The sequence below is a fragment of the Hippopotamus amphibius genome, chromosome 15, assembly GCF_030028045.1.
Source record: "Hippopotamus amphibius kiboko isolate mHipAmp2 chromosome 15, mHipAmp2.hap2, whole genome shotgun sequence".
Lineage (NCBI taxonomy): Eukaryota > Metazoa > Chordata > Mammalia > Artiodactyla > Hippopotamidae > Hippopotamus > Hippopotamus amphibius.
This window is the reverse complement of record NC_080200.1, coordinates 34,848,851-34,871,350: the sequence shown is the minus strand read 5'-3', so window position 1 is coordinate 34,871,350 and position 22,500 is coordinate 34,848,851.

The following is a 22,500-nucleotide window of genomic DNA, read 5'->3' as shown; positions in this document are numbered from 1 at the left end:
GGCCACGGAGCAGGGCCGGGGGCGCCACCCAGGGGGAGACAAAGGGCCGGGGCACAGCCGGGCCACCAGGAAAACCAGCGCGGGGCCCCACCGCCCCACACCAGGGGGCGGTCCCGCCAACGCCTGGGACGCCGGCCGGCGCCCGCCACCCTCGAGGGCCTCCCCACGACCCGGCCCCGCCGCCGGGGCCTAGCATGCGACGGTTCCCCCCGCGTGCAGCGGAGGAGCCCGTCCACCCCTTCGCGCATCCATCTGCGTCGCCTCCACACATCCATCACCACCTCAGCCGACCCCAAGGGCTCACACGTCCTGGGGAAACGCTCCCGAGCCAGGCGGCCCGACCTAGGGCCACACACCGCCGCCGGCTGCGGCTCGAGGCAAGGGCAGGCGCGGCAGGGCTCCCCGTGGCTGCGGGACTGGGGAGCCGGGACCGGGGGGCCCCCCCCTCCGGGCTCGCCAACGGAGGCGACCCCGCACGCACACACGCCACCCCGCGCCTCGGACACCGGCTCGGCTCGGCCCGGCGGGACCCTCCCCCCGACTCGGAGGGGGGAGGCGCGGGCCACGATAGGCAAAGAGCGGCGCTCGGCCCCACCGCGGGACCGGCGCACCCCTCCCGCGGAGGCGAGGGGGTCTACCCACGTGCTCTGGCAGTCGCCACGGTGGCCACTGCACACTTGGGAGGGGCGGCAGCTGGGGGGTTCGGTACCCCAAGGCTCCCTCTCGGATCGCTAGAGAAGGCTTTCTCACCGAGGGCGCATCATCCCCCACTCAGCGCCTCTCCTTCGGGCCCGCAGAGGCGCTTCCGTGAGCCGCCTACACCTCCTCCAGTCGCCTGGAGGGGAGGGGGTCTGCGGTATGGGTAAGCACACGGCCCACGGGAGCGTTCGCGGCCAGGGCCGGGGCACGACCTCGGTAAGGCTTGCTGCCCTCGGGCTCGCCCCTCGGGCCCTCGAGGGGGAGCACGCCCAAGATGCGTGACACAGCCCCCTCTCTCACAGGCCCCGGCCCCCACGATCGCTCCCACGCCCGCGCGCAGCCCCCCACGTAGTGGGGACCACACGGGGCGTGCGCTCCGCCAAGCTCAAGCCCCCACGGCACGCCGCTGAGGACCAGCACAACGAGGCGGCCCCTGGCCCCACCGCCGGGGGGAACAGGCGGGCGCACCTCCCTTACCGTCTCGACCCCCCCAACAGAGAGCCGCTCACGGCACCCGCCACGGTGGCGGAGACCCGAGGAACACGCTGGGAAAGGGGAACAACACCACCGCTCGGCCTCGGGCACCTGAGGGACGACCTGGAGCGCTCCAGGAGCACCACGGAGGGCCAGGCGCGGCACGCTCGCACACCGACGGGGGGCGCGCAGCGTGGCGGCGGGGCGGCCCTCCCCGCCGCGGGGAGGGCCGCTCGCGAGGCGTACGCCAAAGAGGCACAGCGAGAGCGTCTGCTGCGTCCGAGGACCCCGGTCCCCGCCCACGCTGGGAGGCGGGGGCGGGAGACCGCGGGTTCGGGGCCGGAGGCCGCACCCCTGCCTTCCGCACACCCCGGCAGGCGGGGCGGAAGAGAGGCGAGGAGCCCGCGGACAGAACGAGAAGAGCGGTCCCGTCCCCCAGGAACGTCCGTCCCTCGTCTGGCACGGCTTAGGCCCAGCCCAGCGGAGCGTGGCACCACCACATCAATCGGTTGACCCACCCAGCCTAAAGCCACGGCGGGGGAGGCCCGCAGGGGAGGCACGGCGAAGACCCGTCACACGGAGGCCCGCTTCCGCCTCGCCGGCGCCCCTTCGTCTCGGGCAAAGAGCAGCCAGCCACCCCAGAACGAGAACGCCTGACACGGGGCACAGAGCCTGTGGGGTGGGGTCGTGCCGGCCACTCACCACCGGGTGCCTGCAGCGGGGGCAGCGCACAGGGTCGAGCACCCGACGCCACCTGGCCCCGCCGCCCTCGGGCTCAGCCAGAGGCCGGAGGCGGCACCGCGGGTCGGGGCAGCCGGACGCGCACGCAAGAGCCGGCGCGCAGGCCCAAGCGGGCAGCTCAAGCGGCAAGGACCGAGCCGGGCGTCAGACAGCCGCCCCCAGCCCGGAGTCCTGCCCGCGTCCGGAGCCCCAGCGTCTATCGGCGACAGACGCAGAAGAACACCGTGTCAGCACCTATCTGGTGGCAAAAAGGCCCCATTTCCGGCGGAAGAAATCATCGCGCCCGACAGCGGGGCCCACCCACGAGGTTCACGGGGGCCCCCGGAACCTCGGTCCGGCCACCTGCCCCCAACACTTCCCCATCCACACTTGCCCCGGAGCGCCCGGGGCCACCTGGTCGACCCGGGGATGGAGGGGTGGCAGAGTGGGCCGGGGACACGGGGGAGAGGGAGCGGGCTGGGGACGCCCTCCCCGGTCCCCCCACGCGGGCAGGCACCGGTCCATCCGAGTCTCCGGGCCAGGACTTGGTTCCAAGAAAGAAACACAGCACCCCTCCGAGCCGCCTCCGATGAGCGGGCCCCATGAGGGACCACGCCCGGGCCCGGGAGCCCCTCCCCGGGCCACCCAGTATGGCTCGCGCCAGTCCCCACCTCCCGGCCCGGACTCGGGGTGGAGAGCGGAGGGGGGAGACAAAGTCGCGTCCGACGACCGGGACCCACGCGGGCACGCTGACAGGCCGGGTGCACCCTCGCCGGCCACCTGCGCGAGCAGGGGCCGGTCCGTCCACGTCTCCGGACCCATCGGGACTTGAACCCATTTCTCCAGGGAGACGCCCGGAGCCCACGGGGCAACGCACCCAGGCCCGGGCCAGCCTCTCCGGGTCACCGCTGGCGGCCCAGGCCGGTCCTCACCTCTGGAGTCCGGCTCGGAAAACCATCGGCCCGAAAGCATCTGACGACCGGGACGCACGCGCGTCCACCACCGAGCCCGTGGCGGCCTCCACCGGCCTCAACGCTCGGCCCGAGCCGGTCCCCACCTCCGGAGCGGGACGCGGGGGGCACCGGGAAAGGGAGGTGGGGGGGGTCGGGGAACGAACGCTCCCAAGGGCGGCCCAGGAGAAGGCCGGGCCACCAAGTCCCAGGCGCTCCGGGCGCGGCAGACCCTCTCCTCTCCCACCGCGGCGGCACGACCCGACATGGGTTCCCGCGGCCGGAGGGGCACGGGCGCATGCTGGTCGACCCGGCCAGGCGGCCCCTCAGCCCCGGCTCGGGAGCGCGGCGGCAGTCACAGCCCCATAGATCTGCAGGCCCAATCTCAGGCGACAGCAGGAGGCGCCTACGCCTCGGCGCCACCGGGGCTGCCAGCACCAGCGTCGCCCGCCTCCCGGAACTCTGCTTCGGGCCCGGCGGCTGAGTCACAGCCCTCGACAAGGTCGCCGGAGCTCCGGAGGGAAGGGACAATATAAAAGCGGCCGCCAGGTGGCGCCCGACAACCGGCTCGAACGTCCCCGGGCCCGGATCCCGGTCGCCGGCCGGCCACCGAGGACGCCGGAGCGCCGGGCCGCCCAAACGCCCGAGCTCCTCCCGGAGCGGGGCGGGCGTCCCGCGCGGCCCGAGGGGTCCGCCTCGGAGCTAGCTCCCGGCCCGACACGACACGACACGACACGACACGGCGCGTCCCGATCCCCGGCAGCACACGGGGGCGGGGGTAGCTGGCAAGATGCCGCCGGGAGGCTGCCTGGAAGGGGACGCGATTCCAGGCCATGGGGGGGGGGGGGGCGCGGGGAATTCCACGGAGACGCCCACAGTGCCACAAGCGAGATCCCCAGCTCCCCGGAGGGTGAGAGGGAGGGAGGGAGGGAGGGAGGGAAGGCGGGGACCAGCGAAACGAAACCAGGCAAGCGCTCAGAGAACGACGCAGGAACTCATCCTTCTGGCACGGGGAAGGGCTTTGGAAAGCTGATACGCAGAGCCCGGAAGCTAGAAACGAAAGTAAACATACACTCTGGCCCCACACAAATGGAAACAAACATCTATTTCCGCACAGACCGCGACAAAGTCCAAAGAGAACACATGGTGCGTGGGTGGGGAACATGCCCTTGAGGTCAGAACGTGGATTTCAAAATGGACTGACCACAGTCACCGGCGGGCGGGGCAGGGGGGCGGGGAGCAGCGAGTCAACAGCCATCCACTAAAGAAACCGCGTTCCAGGACATCTACACAATGCAACGTGGTGAGTGTGCGTGCGTGCGTGCGTGCTGTGCGTGCGTGTGTGTGTGCGCGCGCGCGCGCGCGCGCTGTGCGTGTGAGAGAGAGATTTACAGTAAAGGTTCACAGTGACCTGTCGTCCCACCAAAATCAAACCAGCCAAACTACAAAAAGTCAAAGTCAAGCTCTGGGACTGCTGTGGCCCTTCAAGGAGTACGTAAAGGCACACACACATGTACGTGTATGCACACGTGTACACGTACAGACACACACACGTGTACACGTACACACACACACGCATCTGAAAACCTCAAGCATGTCCCATAAGAGGTTCCTGTCCAAAACAGGCAAGGCCTCATGCAACGCAGCCCCCCCAGAACAAGCAACCCGATGGGGAAAGTGGGCAGGAGGCCTGAACAGAGCAGACCAAGACCAGGCATTTTCATCCACAAGGAAACAAAGCCAGAAAAAACCAACAGAAAACAACGCCCACAAAGGAAACAAAGCAACAAGGACGACGACCCCCACCACTCCAACAGCAACCGCAACACAGTTTTCCACTGTCAACAAAGCAACCAACAGTACCTTTCTTGGGGGGTGGGGGCGGGGACAAAACCAAAAGCCAAAGGAAACCTTTCCCTGAAATACAAGAAACAACTGGGGCTGCCTAGCTGGCGCACTACTTAAGAATCCGCCCGCCACTGCAGGGGACACGGGTTCGATCCCTGCTCCAGGAAGGTCCCACATGCCGCGGAGCAACGAAGCCCGTGAGGCACAACGACTGAGCCCATGTGCCGCAACTCCTGAAGCCCCGTGCCTGGAGCCCGTGCTCCGCACCAAGAGAAGCCACTGCAATGAGGAGCCTGCGCACCACAACGAAGGGGAGCCCCCACTCACCGCAACGGAAAGAAAGCCCGCGCACAGCAAAAAAAGACCCAACGCAGCCCATCAAATACAGAACCATTTTTTTTTTAAATGGAGGGTATGATAGAAAGCGCTGGCATTTCTCTGCACAAGCATACACGGCCAGGCCCAGGATCTGGAATCGCGACAGCAAGTTCCAAACGGCAGAGGAAAGTGGCTCCTGACGAACGGGACACCTATTTTTCACGCTGAGAGAGACCACCACCATGTCATGCTGGAGGACTCAGAGATATCACCTGGCGCCTGACAGAATGGCTCCCCGACAACAGATGACACTACGGAAAACAGCACAGAAGTCCCTGAAAGCACTGCACCAACAACTACCACGTGACCCAGCAACTCCACTACGTGCCCACCGAGGGGGTGAGGGTGACACATACATACACGTGTATGTGTATCCACACCTATCCCTATGTAGCCATAGTTAGGGACATACCGATAGCGCTCTCTGTGTGCATACGTCTCTACCTAGTCACACACAGGCGCGCGCGCGTTTATGACTCAACCCTACCAGGGAATGAGGTCTTGCCATCCGCGGAAACATGGAGAGACCCAGAGGGTATTGCGCTACACAAGATACCTCAGGTCGCGAGACTATCATGTCTGTGAAGAACGTACACAGCAATACACACACATGAACACAAAGAAGGAACCGCAAACAGGTTCCTCGACACCTAAAAGGAACAAATGGGGGGTGGCCAGAGGAGGGAGGGAGGGGGGAAGAGGGAGACGAGTGCAATAGGTGAGGGAGAGGAAGCGGTGCCCACTTCTAGTTATGAAATAAACAACTCACTCGCAGGATGTCATGTACAGCAGGCGGAATAGAGTCCATCCTACTGTCATGACATCGAATGGTGACAGACAGTAACGAGACTTATCACGGAGATCCCTGGGCCATGTGTAAACATAGCCACTCGCTAGGGTATACACCTGAAAACCAATATACTCTTGTCAGTCTGTTAGACTTCCATTTTAAAAGGGCGGGGGGAGGAGGGAGGGAGGGGGGAGGGGGGCAGAGAAAGGAGCAAGAGGAAGAGGAGGGTGGTGGGGGAGGAGGAGGAGGGGAGGAGGAGGAGGAGGAGGAGGAGGAGGAGGAGGAGGAGGAGGAGGAGGAGGAGGAGGAGGAGGAAAAAGATGGCTTGCCTTGAAGAAATCAACAAAAGGAAAGAGCGAGAGAGACAGAGACAGAGGCAGAGAGAGACGCGAAATCAAGAGTGGACACTCAGGTGACTGCAAGAGTTAAGGGAGATTAAGACAAGAAACAAACTCCCAACAGTAGTTTGGTAAGTCCAAAATCAAGATTTGGATATCATGCTGGCATCAAGCACCAACCCTTCTAAATGGACACAAAGACACACAGGCCTCCCTCACTTGGGGCGGGGGGGTCGTCAGGACCAGGAAATGACCATGCAAGCGGAAGCTGGAAAAGGCAACCTTGTTCATCCACGGCGGAAACATACCATGGTCCCACAGCATTCAAAACATTGTATCAAAACATGTACAAACGGCTCTTCCTCACTCCCAATGAAAACTGCAGAGAACGTCCAAAACAGCCAACGTGTGATTTGCTTAGCAGATTGTCATGGAGAGCCTCGACCAGAAAGCATCGCTTTCGGTTTGTAACATCATAGGAACAGCAGTCTCAACAGCGCTTGCCTTCTTGGCGCAGTATCATTTCTACGCCTGGATACACAGTCCTACTTTGGGGTGGGGGGGTGGGGGTGAGGGAGCCCTGCCAGCAGTTCCTATTTTTCAAAGCAGACCTCTTCCCCCTCCCCCCAACCACCACCACCATTTTTCTTATTTTTTTTCTCTTTCCTCTGGTCTCAGGTTCTGCCCAATCCAGTCCACTGGCCTCCATCCCAGGCCACTGTGGGCTGTGTGTACAGATTTGCAAGATGAAGACAGTTCTCCCCAGAGAACCGGGCAGCCGCCCGGCTGAGATCTAAAAACCGATCTGCTCATGCAGTTCCACTTTTTCTTTTTCTCTTTTAAATGGGCTTCTTTCTGTCAAGGAGAAGATTTCCAAATCAAAAGGAGACCGAAAGATTTCTAGGTTCCACAGCTTCAGGATTCCATGGATCGGGGGTGTCAAAAAGTCTGCGCAGGGCCTTCAGTAAAGGCCGTCTTTCTCAGCGCACACAAGTCAACCCGAGACCAAGGCAACCTGAGGGCAAAACCCCTCGCTTGATTTCATTTCTCCCATTAGGCCCCGAACATCAGAGCGCGTGTGACAGAGAGAGAGAGACAGAGAGAGACAGAGACAGAGACAGAGACAGAGACAGAGACAGAGACAGAGACAGAGACAGAGAGACAGAGAGACAGAGAGAGAGAGAGAGAGAGAGAGAGAGAGAGAGAGAAACCCCACAAAAGAGAAACAAACGAAAACCCCAGCAAAGGTTCCATACATTGTTCGCCAGGATTGGAAGTGATGACGTCGTTGCGGGGGAGGGGGAGAATTATGCGGAGGGCACTTGCAAACCTCGCGGTTGCAGCCAGCAGGTGCTGACAGATACGTTTTTGAAACCGGCTGGCGGCGCCCTTGAGCTTCCTACGGTTCTGACCATACCCGTTCTCAGGGAGGTGGCTGTGGAGCCCAGGATAGGCCACGCCAAAATGCACCTCCGTGGCACAGTGATCATTTGGCGTGACGGTGACCTCAAGCAGGCAGCCAACACAAGAGGGACCCTCGGGCTCTTCTTTGTGTCTCCCTGAAAGCGAGACATCCATCTCTCTCGCGGGTGAAAGGCGCACTCCCTGCATCTGCACCTGGAGTTAGGAGGACGCTCCGATCCCCAAAGTAGGGAATTCATTGGGGCCGAGAAGCCTAGGGAGACAGACACTGTGACTTCTTTCAGGGACCCCCCCCAAGCCCAAACTCTGTTTAGATTCTTCCTTCCCTCAGGGCGCACCCGAAAGCTAAGTCTCTCGGTCTGATCCCTGTCTCACACATGTACTGTCCCTTGGTCTACACAGTCGAAAAGCTGCCCGCCTCAGCCACTTCTCACGGCTAGAAGGTAAAACAACAACAACAACAACAAACGAACACGTGTTCCCGCTCCCGCTTCCTCTATCCGCCTTGAGTCCATGTTAGGATGAGTCCAGCCACGAGGACTCAAGAGGGGCAGAGGGGGAGATTTCCCCCTCCCCCAAACAGGAAGGGGTCTGGAACTCTCTTCCCAGTGGCCACCCAGCTCAACTCTGGGTGCCTGAACCCTAGTTTGCCTCCTTTCGAGTTTTAAATGCTCTTCCCTGGGTTAGAATCACAAGGAGAGATGCTCACGCATGTATGTCTTCCAAGTTTTACGTGACATGGGGCAGCCCTCCTAAGAAAGCAAAGAAAGACTCAGAGAAGTGGCAACACCTACAATCTCTTCGGTTCTGCTGAGGAGAGGGAGGAAATCTGGGAAAGTAACTATACTATGGCCCGGGCTGGCGGGCGCCGGGGTGGGGGGGGTGTTAAGGGAGCTAAAGGAGGATGAGATTTCTTAGAAACTCATTCTTAGGCACAGAAACATTGGATGGATGCGGGACCCCACCTCTTCTTTTCCCTTGTGTTGGGAAGATCATTTGGCTCCTGCCAGCTGGGGTTTCATGCCCCCACGAATCATCAGGCGAGTGCTCCGGAGAAAAGAGCGAGAGCACAGGTCAGGAGAACATGGAGAAGATGGCTGCCGGATGCCCGGGGCCACACGGATGTCTTCGGGGGCACAGGCACGTCCACGATCTGTGGACCATGTCTACGGCAGATTGGGTGTGTAGGTCATTTTGAACAGGCTCCCATCCACCTGCCCTCATTGGGGTCCTGTCTCCAGCTCCCCTGAGCGGTGCCGTCACGGCCAGGTGAAGACAGGGCTCCTCCAGGGGCGGGCCCGTGCCAGAGAAAGGGAGACGGCAGTGAAGTCCTCGAGCTTCGGGTACTTCTACCAGAGTGACTCTCCTTCATCAAGTCCCTGGCAGGTGGAGGGACACGTCTTTCTGACACGGTGGGGCCAGGGGAGGCTTAGAAAAAGGCTTCTGACAACCGCACCATCAAGTATGAGCTCTCCGTTTCCTTGACGGAAGAGTCCCCCACTCTCCCAAGTGGTAGAGCTAGGAACGGGCCCCTCGGGTCCCATCTTACACGTGAGAATGACATGCTGACTTTACCCCTCTTCAAGGCGGAGTTTGTAAAAGGTCAGCCCTGGAGGAAGGACCCAGCTTGTCAGTCCTCTCATGCTATCATCCAAGCCGAGGAGAGCCGTGCCAGGCCTCCACGGAAGGAATACGGCGGTCGGCTGCCTTTGGAGAAGATGGCTCTGTGAGCAGCAGCGTGGAAACCAACCGAGAAGCAGGGGCCACTCTAGAGGCCAGCAGGGTCCTTAGGGGCCCAGCCAGGCCAGGCCAGGCCAGGATGGAGAGAGGGGATGGAGCCGGACCTTTGAGGCCCTAGCCTCCACAGCACCTGGGATTCTGCTGGGATTCTTGAGAAACTCGCTCCACATTCTAGAAGGGCCTGCGTGTCACAAAGATACGAAGCCATACTTTCCTTAAAGAGCACCTGCCCTCAGGAAGTGGCACTCAGCACGCTCGCTGGTGATGGGCCAGACACACCCATAGACACTCAGGTTCCAGGGAAAAGCTTTGCTCAGCTCTTTCTCCCCTTGCGTCCTCAAAACACAAAGCCATCGCTTCCGGATACCAGGGAAGCTCTCAGGTAGGTTTGTGCTGGGGCGGGCGCCAACTAGAACTGTGAAGAGGGGAGATCGGAGCCGCAGAAGCTCTGGGGCCCCGAGGAAAGACGCCGCCGCCGATCCACCTCTCGCACCTTCCTCTCAGCGGGAGGGCCAGGGACTCTCCCCCCGCACAGGATCCTGGCCACACACGAGGGAGGGCCCACACCCACTGTCCTGCTCCTCTTTGCCTGGGGTGGGTTCAGAGACACTGGACTCGGCTCATCCCTCTCCACAGCGGCGCGTCCCTCTCCACAGCCGTGCACGGCAGGCAGCAGAGCAGAAGAACAAGAGCTGGCATCGTCCACCGTTCCCAGAGCTGCTCCATTCCCGTCCACGCGCATCCGGATGGGGCGCACAGACAGGGCGCCCGTCCTGAGGTCACCGTGTCGCTCCAGGTGCGGACTCCCGAGATGGTGACATCTCGGTCGAGGAGACCGTCCCCTGTGAGACCACAGGCTTGGCAGTATTGCCGAGAGCATGCTTCGTGGGCCATCTGCAATTCCATGTCACCGGAAACATACCGTGTCAAACTTGTGCTCGGCCTCCAAGTCAAAGGGCTGCCTGAGGACTTTGACCGACAATTCCAGTTGCTCCTGGCCTAAGAGACACAACTTCTCCCAAGAAAACAAACCGTAACACAATGTAAAGTCTGACCTACCTCCAGACGCGTGTTTGACGTGGCACGGCCATGTCCGGAGGCTCATGTGACTTCCATGCGGGGGCAGCCTGGGAACCGCCTTTCTGAGTCTCCCCCTCCCCGTGCGACCCCAGGGTAGGGCTGGTGCGAAGAGAACGCTGGATGGGATGTAGGCATTGGAAGTGAAGCCACAGCCAAGGCTCTCTGCAGGCTGTCGCCATCCCACACGGTGACAGGTGGGCACAGAGGTGCAGGGTGGAAGGCTGTCCATCCACACATACACACACACACACACACACACCCACCCACCCCCGCCGCCCTGCGTCTGGCTAGTGTTCCCAGCTGGTGCCCCCTGGACGACAGTGGCCCAGGCCACTCCTGGCTGCCTGGCCGCAGATCCACCGAGGGACAGCTGTGCCTTCCCCCGAGTCTCTCCATGTCTCCCCTGTGGCCCCGCACATCGGTGGCTACCTTTCCCTGTGGGCGCTGACAGCTCCATCGGCACTGCCACCTCCGCCACTGCCACCGGGCACTCAGAGGACTGAGAGCCACAGCCTTCCCTCCCCTCCCCTCCTCCGCAGCCCAGCCCAGCCCTGCCCTGCCCAGCTGCTCCCAGGCCTCTGGAAGGTCCAGTTCCTAGAACGAGGTCTTCATTCCTGTGACTCCCACGGTGTCTCTGCTTCCATGACACAGACCGGCTATGTTGTCCCGACAGTAGGACACACACAGAAACCCTGTGTGAAAATCATGAGGCTGACAGCATCATTCGTCATCTGAGACAGAAAATCAATACAGATATCATATTAAATACACATAATTATACGTAGGGGTGTGTGTGTGTGTGTGTGTGTGTGTGTGTGTGTGTGTGTCTGTCTGTCTGTCTGTCTGTCTGTCTGTATCTCACTGCAGTATTCACACAAGCATTGCCAGCCAAGCAGAACCTCAGGTCTCTGTGATAATTGTCCCTGGGGATGTTCTGCCGACTGTCACGCAGAGACCGTCGTTGTACGGAGACACAGGTAAAGACGTGTGTTTGTCAAGACAGGAGAACACAGAAAACACATCCTGTTTCACAGGGATGAACTAGTGTCATGATGCCAACCTGGGGACACGGGCGCCCGTTCATGCTCCTGGCCAGGCCCTGCAAGCATTAGGGGACCATCGCTTCTGTCCTTGTATGGGCCGCTCACTGCACCGAGTTCTTAGTCACCTCACGTAGCCCTCACCGCAAATCCACACCTTGAACGTGGTCCTCCTTCCTCATCGCCACCGCCACCACGTTCCTCCTGGTCTCTTTAAACGCGCACGCGTCCCTGGTGGGTGGGGTAAGGAGCCAGCTCCCCCCACCCCACCCCACTCCGGTGCCTGCCTGCCTGCCTGCCTGCCTGCCTGCCTGCCTGCCTGCGTGCGTGCGTAGAGTAGAAGCAGGGAATGTTCTGTCGTTCCCCCTTCCCAACCCGCGAACGAAGGAAACCTTCGTGTATCTTTCTATACTTTATGTGCTGTCGCCTACATGTGTTCCCCCATTTTTCTTTATCCACAAGAGCTCCCTGCAGTCCCCACTCTCTGTATGAACGGCATTCACACACGTCCAAAGTGAATTTATTTCAGCTTCTATCGGGTGGCATATCCAGATAGATCCTTTAGGTCAGGAAGCACAGAAACACAGCCAAGTCGAGTGAGTGCTGAACCAGAGTCATTTAGGAATCCTATGAGGTGACCAGTGTGGAAGGAGCATGTGTTCCAAGGCACTTCTTTTGATGTCTTAGGTTTACCTAGCCAGCAATGCAGATCCCATGAAAGTGGGCAGAGATCTTTTCTCCATAGGCTCTCCTGTTACGGAACGCAAGTGTGTTCCCGTGCCCACGGACGACACACAGTGAGGCCAAACAAGGGGACACGTCAGAGTTTGGGGCAGGGGAAGGTTTCTAGCATGGCCGAGCAAGGGGAGGGTGGGAATCTTTCTTTTCCAGAAAAGTTAGAACTTCTCTCAAGTTGCATGGGCCCAGAAAATGCTTTCTCCTCTTCGATCATCAGTCAAGGAAAGGTAGCACCTGGTTTTTCACGAGGAGATTTTCTTCCTAATTCCAGTTATCTTATAAAATAAAGAAGAAAAATTATGTTAATGTTTCACATAAGCGTCCAGGACTATTTCACTTCCATGATTTGAAGAAATGTTATTTTCTCTCCAACTGACACTGTCCTTGAAGGACCAAGCTAAACTTCTAAGGAGCCAAATTCCAAATAATTTTGAGACTAGGAAATACAAAGTGTAGTGTCATAGATTGATTGATGGATCCATTGATTTCATCAGACAGCAGTCATCACTTCTAAGATTATTCGAACACCACTAACGTTTGGGTAACAAAGTTGAGATGTCTGCGCTCGAGCACGTGCGCGCGCGCGCGCGCGTGTGTGTGTGTGTGTGTGTGTGTGTGTGTGTGTGTGTGTGTGTGACTCATAAGGGGATGTTTTCCATAGCTGTGCACTATGGCACTGCAGGATCTCTGGTTGCTGAGTACCCAGAGGTGGAAGCCCCGATACAGAGCTTGGACTGTGAAGTTATGCATGGGTTCTCAATGGTGTGTGTGGGGTCGGCCCCCCTAATCCCCCATGTTGGTTGTTCAACGGTCAACTCTAATATATAGATCAGAGAGGATATCATCCATGTGCTTCATATGAATAACTTTCCCAAATAATCTTTATCTTTTTCAAAGGAAGACATCCTGTAATCCATTTCATAAGATGCTATTGGGAACCTACTCCCCCAGCATGTGAATTATCCCTACAGAGCACAAGATCCCTGAGAAGGAGGAGCCCTGGACGCTGAGACACCAGGAAAGTAGGCTTTTAGATGATATTTTCTGCTTCTCATGAGATGACGGTGTCTACTGATCCTATTCAAGTGTGTAAAATGAGAGCCCCCTGGCAAGGATCAGCAGAAGGTCTTTGCTGCTGGGCCCTGGGCTCTTCCTTTCAGTGGGGAGGCCAAGAGCCTCAAGAAGGAAGGAAGGAAGGAAGGAAGGAAGGAAGGAAGGAAGGAAGGAAGGAAGGTAGGTGGGAGGGAGGGAGGGAGGGAGGGAGGGAGGGGAGGGTTTGCCCGGTGCCATCAGGCCCGTGTGTCACCCTAAAGAGAAGGGCAGCCATCGCCACTGCTGGAATCATGTCCCCATTTCCTGGGCAGGACATTCAAGAAGGCCTCCTCCTGTGTGTTTCGTGCATCACCTCGACGGTGCCCCCAGGAATAGTCACCGGAGGGAACTGTGCAGCTGAGCCAACCTGCCTGGGAACACGGCCTCCTTCCTTTAAGAAGTGGAAAACTCGCCCAGTGCTCTCTCTGTTGTTGTTTTTCCGGTCCTTATCCTTGTCCTTGTCGTCGTCATCGTTACTGTTGTTAACAAGTGAATGAGAGTGAGTCAGAAAGAGAAAAACAAATATTGTATATTCACACATATATGTGGACTGCAGAAAAATGGTACACATCAACTGGTGTGCAAGGCAGAAAGAGAGACACAGATGTAGAGCACAAACATATGGACACCAAGTGGGGAAAGCGGGGAGGGTTGGGGGGGAATGAATTGGAAGATTGGGGTACCAAATTGTACACTCTAAATATATACAGTTTATTGTAAAACATGAAAAGAAAAAAAGTTAAGAAAAAGTGAATGATGCCTCCGTCTAGAGGAATACTTGGCAGTTATTATGTTCAGGACCATTTCTTTTTCTGCCATTGATGGAAAACTCCTTGGATCCCGTTAGCATTTATGGATTCAAGGAGTGCAGTTCTTCATAGGTTCTGTCACGTCGTTAGGAGGGGAATCCTCATCAAGTTGCTTCAACCAGGACTATGTGTCCTTCAGATGCGGAGATGGAAATGAATGGTGCTCTGCGGGGCGGTGGGGGGGCGGGGGCGCGATGATAGGCACCCAGGACTCCTTCCCCCAGGCCTCCTTTTGTTCCCTCACTGCTTCCTGGAGAAGGGACACCCCCCCCCCCACGCACACACCGTCTAGGTGTGCTATTTGCTGTCCATAATTTCCCGTGCCCTTTGGGCATGGCTGATAGAGACGGACATGAAGCAGCAGGACGGCAAGCTGGCACCTGGGCCTAGGGAAGTTTCACAAGTGAAATATCAGAACTGGAGCTGGGACAGACATGCCTCCCCTTCCCGGGGCCGGGGGGGGGGGGGTGCGGAAGCTGGGCTGGGGGAGCTGGAGACGAGGGGCACAGAGAGAGGCAGGGAAGGGAGGCCCCACGTGGGCCTGGGAGAGACGGGGATGGGGAGGGCGGGGCGGTGGGGGGCAGGGGGCCACTGCTGACCGGCCTGGGTTCGGGTTCCCTGTCCCCCGTCCTGCTGAGAACGTGCCTTTGCTTCCTGCCCTCAGGTGTGCGAGAGGAGCACGTTTCTTTTCAATAAAGACCAATACATCATGTCACACTATGTTTGGTTTTGCTTGTTCATGTTCCAGACGAGGCCAATGAACTCTCCCAGGGGAGGTGTGGGTACAAAGGATCTGACAGGATGGGAGGGTGCGGGTCTGCGCATGGGCCAAGAAATCCAGAAAATCTGTCGTAGCTGAGACTCAGGCCTTTTTCAGAAATAGGCCAAGAGAGTTCAGCTTTGACCATTCCCTGCCAAGCAGTCATCACAGGTGCTTCCTGGAAGGGATTGAGTTGCAGAAACCAGCGTGGCCCGCAGCCCTCAGGCCTCAGCCCGGCAGGCAGGCAGGCAGGCAGCGGCTATTGTCTGTTGGTCCCGCCCCCGCCCCCGCCCCCGCCCCCGCCCCCGCCCGCTTCTCCACCGCTCGCTCCTTCCCAAGTCGCCAGGGCTGATAGTTGCCGGGAGAGGGGGAGGGGAAGTCCGGACGCTTCATTCCGCAGGGCCTTGTTCAATCGCTTCATTCAAATGCAGAATGCTCTCCGGTCAGATCGGGAGCCTTTGACTTTGCCTCGAGCTCCCCTTTATCGAACGGCTTTTTTTTTTCCTTCCCCAATTTCCCCACCCTTAGGCTGCCCCCTCCAAACTGCAGGGAGGGAGGGAGGGAGGGAGGGAGGGAGGGAGGGATGGGTGAAGGTTGTGTGAGAACTTCTCCTTGTCTCAGGCAAATAGGAGTCCCCTCTTTTTCCTAACCCAGGAAACCCCACTAAACCATTTGAGAATCACGGACATGCGTGGAAGCAAACGTCTTAACTTGAGATCGTGCTCTGCTGTGGGAGGACAGAAAGGAGGGCCAGAATGTCCGGTCTTGTGCTGTCCAGTTCTTAAGCGACTTGAATTCAAGGAGACACATTTTGGGGCGGCCTACTCTGAACATATTGAAAGCTGACCTGGTGACTGTGTGTGTGTGTGTGTGTGTGTGTGTGTGTGTGTGTGTGTGTGTGTGTGTGTGTGAGGGAGAGGGAGATGGAGGGAGGGAGGGAGGCGGGGAGGGAGGGAAAGGGAGAAAATAGGTTAGTAGAGGCCTCCATTTCATGGAAACTGTTTCTGAGTTCTGAGAACAGGTCGGTTCTGTGAAACAGTTATCATATCTCCTCTCAGGAGGCAGTGATGTTGATGGGCTCCCAAAAACTAGGCCTGTGGTGCAAGCAATCAGGTTATTTCCTAAGAGGCACTTGTATGGAAACCAAAGGAAGACAAAGGTCCATCACTGGAGCCGATTATAAACCAGTGGGGGGGGGGGGAGCGTGTGGGGGGCGGTGTCAGTGAAGAAGATTTGTAGATGTTAGGGTGGAAGCAACTTTAGCAGTTTGAAATGGCTGTGATGATGTCGGGTGTTTGGTTCGACTTTCAGAGTGGCTCTCACAGAAACAGGCACCAGGATGGTTTCCACAGGAGCTGTGGTGGCCATGTCTCTAAAGTTTTCACCAAGTCCTCCAGCTTCGGTCTGTAGGGCTTCAGGCAAAGGGCCGTTTTCGTTGTCAGTGATGCCAAGTCAAAAGGGTGGGCGAAAGTGGGAAACATTCATGGAGAGAGTTGTAGCCAGATATTGGGGGCAACTTGAAAGACTTCAGGATCCAGTCCGGTTTTCAGGTGAAAAGCAACACCCTAAGGAAAATGAATAGCACCAGAATCTCATATCCACAAGTGTGTATTCCCGTTTTATGGAAACGTAACGTGGGCCTCTAAGGAACGCGTGCAAGTGACTCTCTTGCCAAAGAAATAAGGAGCCTCACGGAGAGTTTCTGAATTCTGGACGGAGCAGGTAGGGAGAAAAAGAGAAGTGATTCCATTTTGCTGACAAGGGTACAAGTCACCAAATGGATGTCCAACTTTTAAAATAAATTGGGTTTTGTTTGTTTTCATTTTCCCTTGTAGCTGGAAAAGAAAAGATTTCACAATCCGTCCTGTTCTCTCTCTCTCTCTCTCACTCAGGTTAGGAGATTCTTTTCTGTTTGAAATAATGGAAGCATTTATAATGTCGTGCAGTTTCAGGTGTACAGCACAGTGATTTAGATAGAAAGATAGGTAGATAGATAGATAGATATAGATTCTGTTTCAGATTTTTTTTCTCTTACAGGTTATTACAAAGTATTGAGTATAGTTTCCTGTGCCAAGTCGTAAGAGCTTGTTGATTATCCACTTTACGTATAGGAATGTGTATATGTTCATCCCAAGCTCCTAAGGTATCCGCACCCTGCCCCCCCCCCGCCCCCAGCGGCTTCCCCAATCAGTCCTATTGTAGACAAGTAGTCATACACACACTATCATCCTAGTCCTCAGTTCATTCAGCCCCACGTAGGTCACTCGTTCTTCTCGGAGTCCAGTTTTCCCATCGGCCCTGTCAATCTTGCCTGATGATTGAGCGTGACTGGAAAAGTGATGGTCCCAAGAAGTTTGCAAGAGCTTTTGTGAAGGCTCATAGGACTTGCCCAGCGAAGTGGGTGCCTTGATCACTGCAGGCTGTGGAAGGTATACCCAAAGTGGCAAACACAATTTTTTTTTTAACCGTCTCTATGCCATGGTGAGGACAGAAGGCTTGCAGCAAGGGAAGGCTTCAACCCACATGGAAACCATACTCACCGTCACAGGAACGTTTGGATGACCCTTACTACGTGCCAGTGGAGTGAAGTCCAGTGGCCGGGGCTCAGGGGTTCCTGAGAGAGGAGGTCTGACGCCTCTGGGGACAAAGAGAATTGTTTTCCCCCAGGGTGACAAGCATGACAGGTCAGCCATTGCAGGTAACCTGTAGAAATCTTCCCACCAGCATCTATTTACAATTGGAGCCATTCGAAATGCACCAAGGTGGGTGGCGGAATGCGGGGGGCGGCGGGGACCTGGGGGGGGGGGTGAGGTTCCCCAGGAAGCCTGAGACATGGAGACCCAGTGGCCGGCCGGGCTGCTGCCCCTCTCTGGGGTCTGCTGTCCCTCTCTGGGGTCTGCTGTAGCCCCGACCCTCTGTTGAATGGACAGAATGGAATTGATCCACGTGTGGCCCCCCCCCACCCCCCATCATCTTTCAAGAGGCTGTTGTTGCCGCCTCGGCATGAAACTCGGGTGGAATATCTCCTTGATACTGGGCTCAGTCCCTGTCGTGTGAGCCTCCATTTGGACGACCGAAAACCCTGTATGCCAGGGCAGAGAAGAAGGATCCCATCATTTCCAGAGCAGTTGGAACACACCCGTGTATAGACACAAGCCAAAGAAGGCTTCACGTTCCTTCCTCTTCGACAATGCTTCCCATGTCAGGAAACCTCTCCAGGAAGCCTACTCCGTTTCATGGCTCTGCTTTCGAAGGAGAGAGAACACATTCTTGAGCTAGGCCCTCTCCTCTTGGATCCTCTCTCAACATGCATTCTAAGTGCAAAAGACTTCATGTGTCATTCGGTTTGGGGGCAAATGTGTCCAAAATACCCCAACGAGTGTAAAACAGTTAGATAGGTCACTGGGGAACAGTGCCTCCTTAGCCACGTCACCCACATCCCAGGGAAAGACTTGCTAGGCAAAGAGAGACGCCTCTTTCCTTGTGAGCCAACCCTGGCTCTTTGAATATCAAGAGGACTAAGTCCACGTGAGTCCCCCAAGACCTGATAAAGGTAACCTAGAAAAGAAGTGATGATTTTTAGAAGACATAAGCCTGCCTGCCTGCCTGCCTGCCTGCCTGCCTTCCTTCCTTCCTTCCTTCCTTCCTTCCTTCCGGAAAAAGGAAGGAAAGCTTTCTCTCTCATGACGGAGAGAGCAGAGCAATAGAAGAAACACCCAAGCCCGAGCCCAAAGTTGGCCTTTTTCACCGAGAGACAGAAAACTGAATTCTAGTTTTGCACTGGTTTCCTGTTGATACGAACACTCATGTGTGTCCTTGAATCCATCCTCATCTTAAGCAGTCCTGACCACGGTTCCCATTCCTTTCCGAAGATTCTTCTCCTCAGAAACCTTTTCCAATCGCCTGTGCCCAGTTTTAGCTTTTCCCTTGTGTCCTTTGTTTCCCATTTCGAAATGACTAGCTTTAGGACCGAAATGTCTTTTTTTCCCTCCCCCAAACCTTATCTGCATACCTTCTACCTTGCCTCCCCCCTCCCCACACTCCCCAAAGAGGTCCTCTTCCTACAATGAGGATGGCGACCTCGGGTAGCTTGGACCACACACGTTCCTTCTTTAGGATGCCTCATCCTTGGACATTTGTCACCGCCCCCCCCCGCCCCCCACCCCACCCCACCCCACCCCACCCCACCCCACCCCAATCCAATCCAATGAAAGTAAGGAAGCCAACCACAGTGACCCGTGTGAACATGGACTGCCTTGTAGAAGTCCAGGCTCCTGCCTAGTTTGTGGTTTCCCTAAAGCGCAAGATCTGTGTAGGCATGGAAGCACGCATATGCTCCAACTCTCCGGAGCAGGGAGACCCTTAGGCTTGTGGAGCTAGGGACGTTTCAGCATTTTCCCTTCTTTGGAGATGATGTAGACAGGCTGCTGAATGTCCATTCTTTCATGGCACTCAGTCCACCCCTAAACCTAGAGATGTTGGAAAGTCTTGAAGTCGGCCTATGGAAAAGAGTTCTTGTGGAAGACGTTCCCTTACACATTCTCCTCATCTCGTCCACACTTCTGTCCTCTGTGTGTTATGAGCGGTCCCACTTGGATGATTCGTGATTTCTTAAGACAGGAAAGCAGTCAGTCCTCATCTCTACACCTCCCGGCCGCCCCCTCCACCACCCTGTTCCCGTGAGAGATTTTCTTCCTGCTTTCAGACGGGAGAAGGAAAGGAGGGTCCGTGTTCCCCTCCTGTTGTCACCTCGCATGGCAAAATCTCCCTATGCCACGGAGGCCCATTTGGGGGCGGTGTCCTGCGGGCCCGAAGACCTTCCGAGTCAACCTCAAGGAGGATGAGGATGTTCTCTCTTGCCACCGAACCGGTGAACCCGATGGCCTTCTAAGCAATGATGTCTCATCAGCCCACCCCACCCGTTTCACACAGAACGGAACAGCCTCTCCTGGATGACTCGGAGCAGGGGAGTTCCTGGGTCTGTCAGAGAGGGCCCTCTGCTGGCGGTGGGTGAAAAAGCACTGCACAGGACAGGAGATGTTCGTGGTGTCCTTGGGAAGGAAAGGCGGGGGGGCATTTTATTCTTGGAAAGCTTATGCTGGCCCAGGATGTACACTATGAAAGATGATGCGACCTCATTTGGGGCGGGCACCAGAGGAGGGAGACGCGGGGCGGGGGGGGGGGGGGGGCGGGGAGGTGTAGAAACGCATAAAAGCGGTCCTACCTTAAATGAATAAAAAAATAACAAGCAATATAACATGTACAATAAAATAGAGCACACGCAAAGGAAACGAAGGCAAAGTACAGGAAACGAAGAGAAAAATGCAAAGCCTATATACAGTGCTTCCATGTTCCTCATTCAATCAGCTTGGTGCAGGAATCTCTAGGAGATGAACAGCAAGCATACACGGGTCAAGCGGCGGCCGCGGGTCCACCGGCAGCCCGGGGCTGCGCAGCCCGAGTCCGCGCGTGCTGTCGCTCGGCGGCCGGCGGGCCGGGTCTCTGGGCGCCCGCGGCCCGAGGGTCGCTCGGCGGCCGGCGGGCATGGTCTCGGGCGCGCGCGGCCCGAGGGTCGCTCGGCGGCCGGCGGGCATGGTCTCGGGCGCGCGCGGCCCGAGGGTCGCTCGGCGGCCGGCGGCCCGGGTCCCGGGCGCGCGCGGCCCGAGGGTCGCTCGGCGGCCGGCGGGCCGGGTCCCGGGCGCCCGCGGCCCGAGGGTCGCTCGGCGGCCGGCGGGCCGGGTCCCGGGCGCGCGCGGCCCGAGGGTCGCTCGGCGGCCGGCGGCCCGGGTCCCGGGCGCGCGCGGCCCGAGGGTCGCTCGGCGGCCGGCGGGCATGGTCTCGGGCGCGCGCGGCCCGAGGGTCGCTCGGCGGCCGGCGGGCATGGTCTCGGGCGCGCGCGGCCCGAGGGTCGCTCGGCGGCCGGCGGGCATGGTCTCGGGCGCGCGCGGCCCGAGGGTCGCTCGGCGGCCGGCGGCCCGGGTCTCGGGCGCGCGCGGCCCGAGGGTCGCTCGGCGGCCGGCGGCCCGGGTCTCGGGCGCGCGCGGCCCGAGGGTCGCTCGGCGGCCGGCGGCCACGGAGCCTGCAGGCCGCTCGGCGGCCCGGGTCCCGGGCGCCCGCAGCCCGAGGGGCGCTCGGCGGCCGGCAGCCCGCGGCCTGCAGGCCGCTCGGCGGCCCGGCTCTCGGGGAGCCCGCGGCGCGAGGGTCGCTCGGCGGCCCGCGGCCACGGAGCCTGCAGGTCGCTCGGCGGCCCGGGTCCCGGGCGCCCGCAGCCCGAGGGGCGCTCGGCGGCCCGCGGCCGGCTGGTCGACCTGCCTGCAAGTCGACCGGCGGCCCGAGGGTCGCTCGGCGGCCCGCGGCCACAGAGCCTGCAGGCCGCTCGGCGGCCCGGGTCCCGGGCGCCCGCATCGCGAGGGGCGCTCGGTGGCCGGCGGGCATGGTCTCGGGCGCGCGCGGCCCGAGGGTCGCTCGGCGGCCGGCGGCCCGGGTCTCGGGCGCCCGCGGCCCGAGGGTCGCTCGGCGGCCGGCGGGCATGGTCTCGGGCGCGCGCGGCCCGAGGGTCGCTCGGCGGCCGGCGGCCCGGGTCTCGGGCGCGCGCGGCCCGAGGGTCGCTCGGCGGCCGGCGGCCACGGAGCCTGCAGGCCGCTCGGCGGCCCGGGTCCCGGGCGCCCGCAGCCCGAGGGGCGCTCGGCGGCCGGCAGCCCGCGGCCTGCAGGCCGCTCGGCGGCCCGGCTCTCGGGGAGCCCGCGGCGCGAGGGTCGCTCGGCGGCCCGCGGCCACGGAGCCTGCAGGTCGCTCGGCGGCCCGGGTCCCGGGCGCCCGCAGCCCGAGGGGCGCTCGGCGGCCCGCGGCCGGCTGGTCGACCTGCCTGCAAGTCGACCGGCGGCCCGAGGGTCGCTCGGCGGCCCGCGGCCACAGAGCCTGCAGGCCGCTCGGCGGCCCGGGTCCCGGGCGCCCGCAGCCCGAGGGGCGCTCGGTGGCCGGCGGGCATGGTCTCGGGCGCGCGCGGCCCGAGGGTCGCTCGGCGGCCGGCGGCCCGGGTCTCGGGCGCCCGCGGCCCGAGGGTCGCTCGGCGGCCGGCGGGCATGGTCTCGGGCGCCCGCGGCCCGAGGGTCGCTCGGCGGCCCGCGGCCTGCAGGCCGCTCAGCAGCACGGGCGTGGAGGGCCTGGGACCGCCGCCGTGCTGGTCACCCGGCGGTACGGGACGGCGCGGCCTGCTGGTTGACCGGGGTCCCGCGGGCCCTCGGGTCCACCGGCAGCCCGCGGCTGCGCAGCCCGAGTCTGCGCGTGCTGACGGTCTCCCGGCGGCCTGGCTCTCGGGGGCACGCGGCCCGAGGGTCGCTCGGCGGCCGGCAGCCGGCAGCCGGCGGCCTGCAGGCCGCTCGGCGGCCCGGGTCTCGGGGAGCCCGCGGCACGAGGGTCGCTCGGCGGCCCGCGGCCACGGAGCCTGCAGGCCGCTCGGCGGCCCGGGTCCCGGGCGCCCGCGGCCCGAGGGGCGCTCGGCGGCCGGCGGGCCGGGTCTCGGGCGTGCGCGTCCCGAGGGTCGCTCGGCGGCCGGCGGCCCGGGTCTCGGGGCGCCCGCGGCCCGAGGGTCGCTCGGCGGCCGGCGGCCCGGGTCTCGGGGA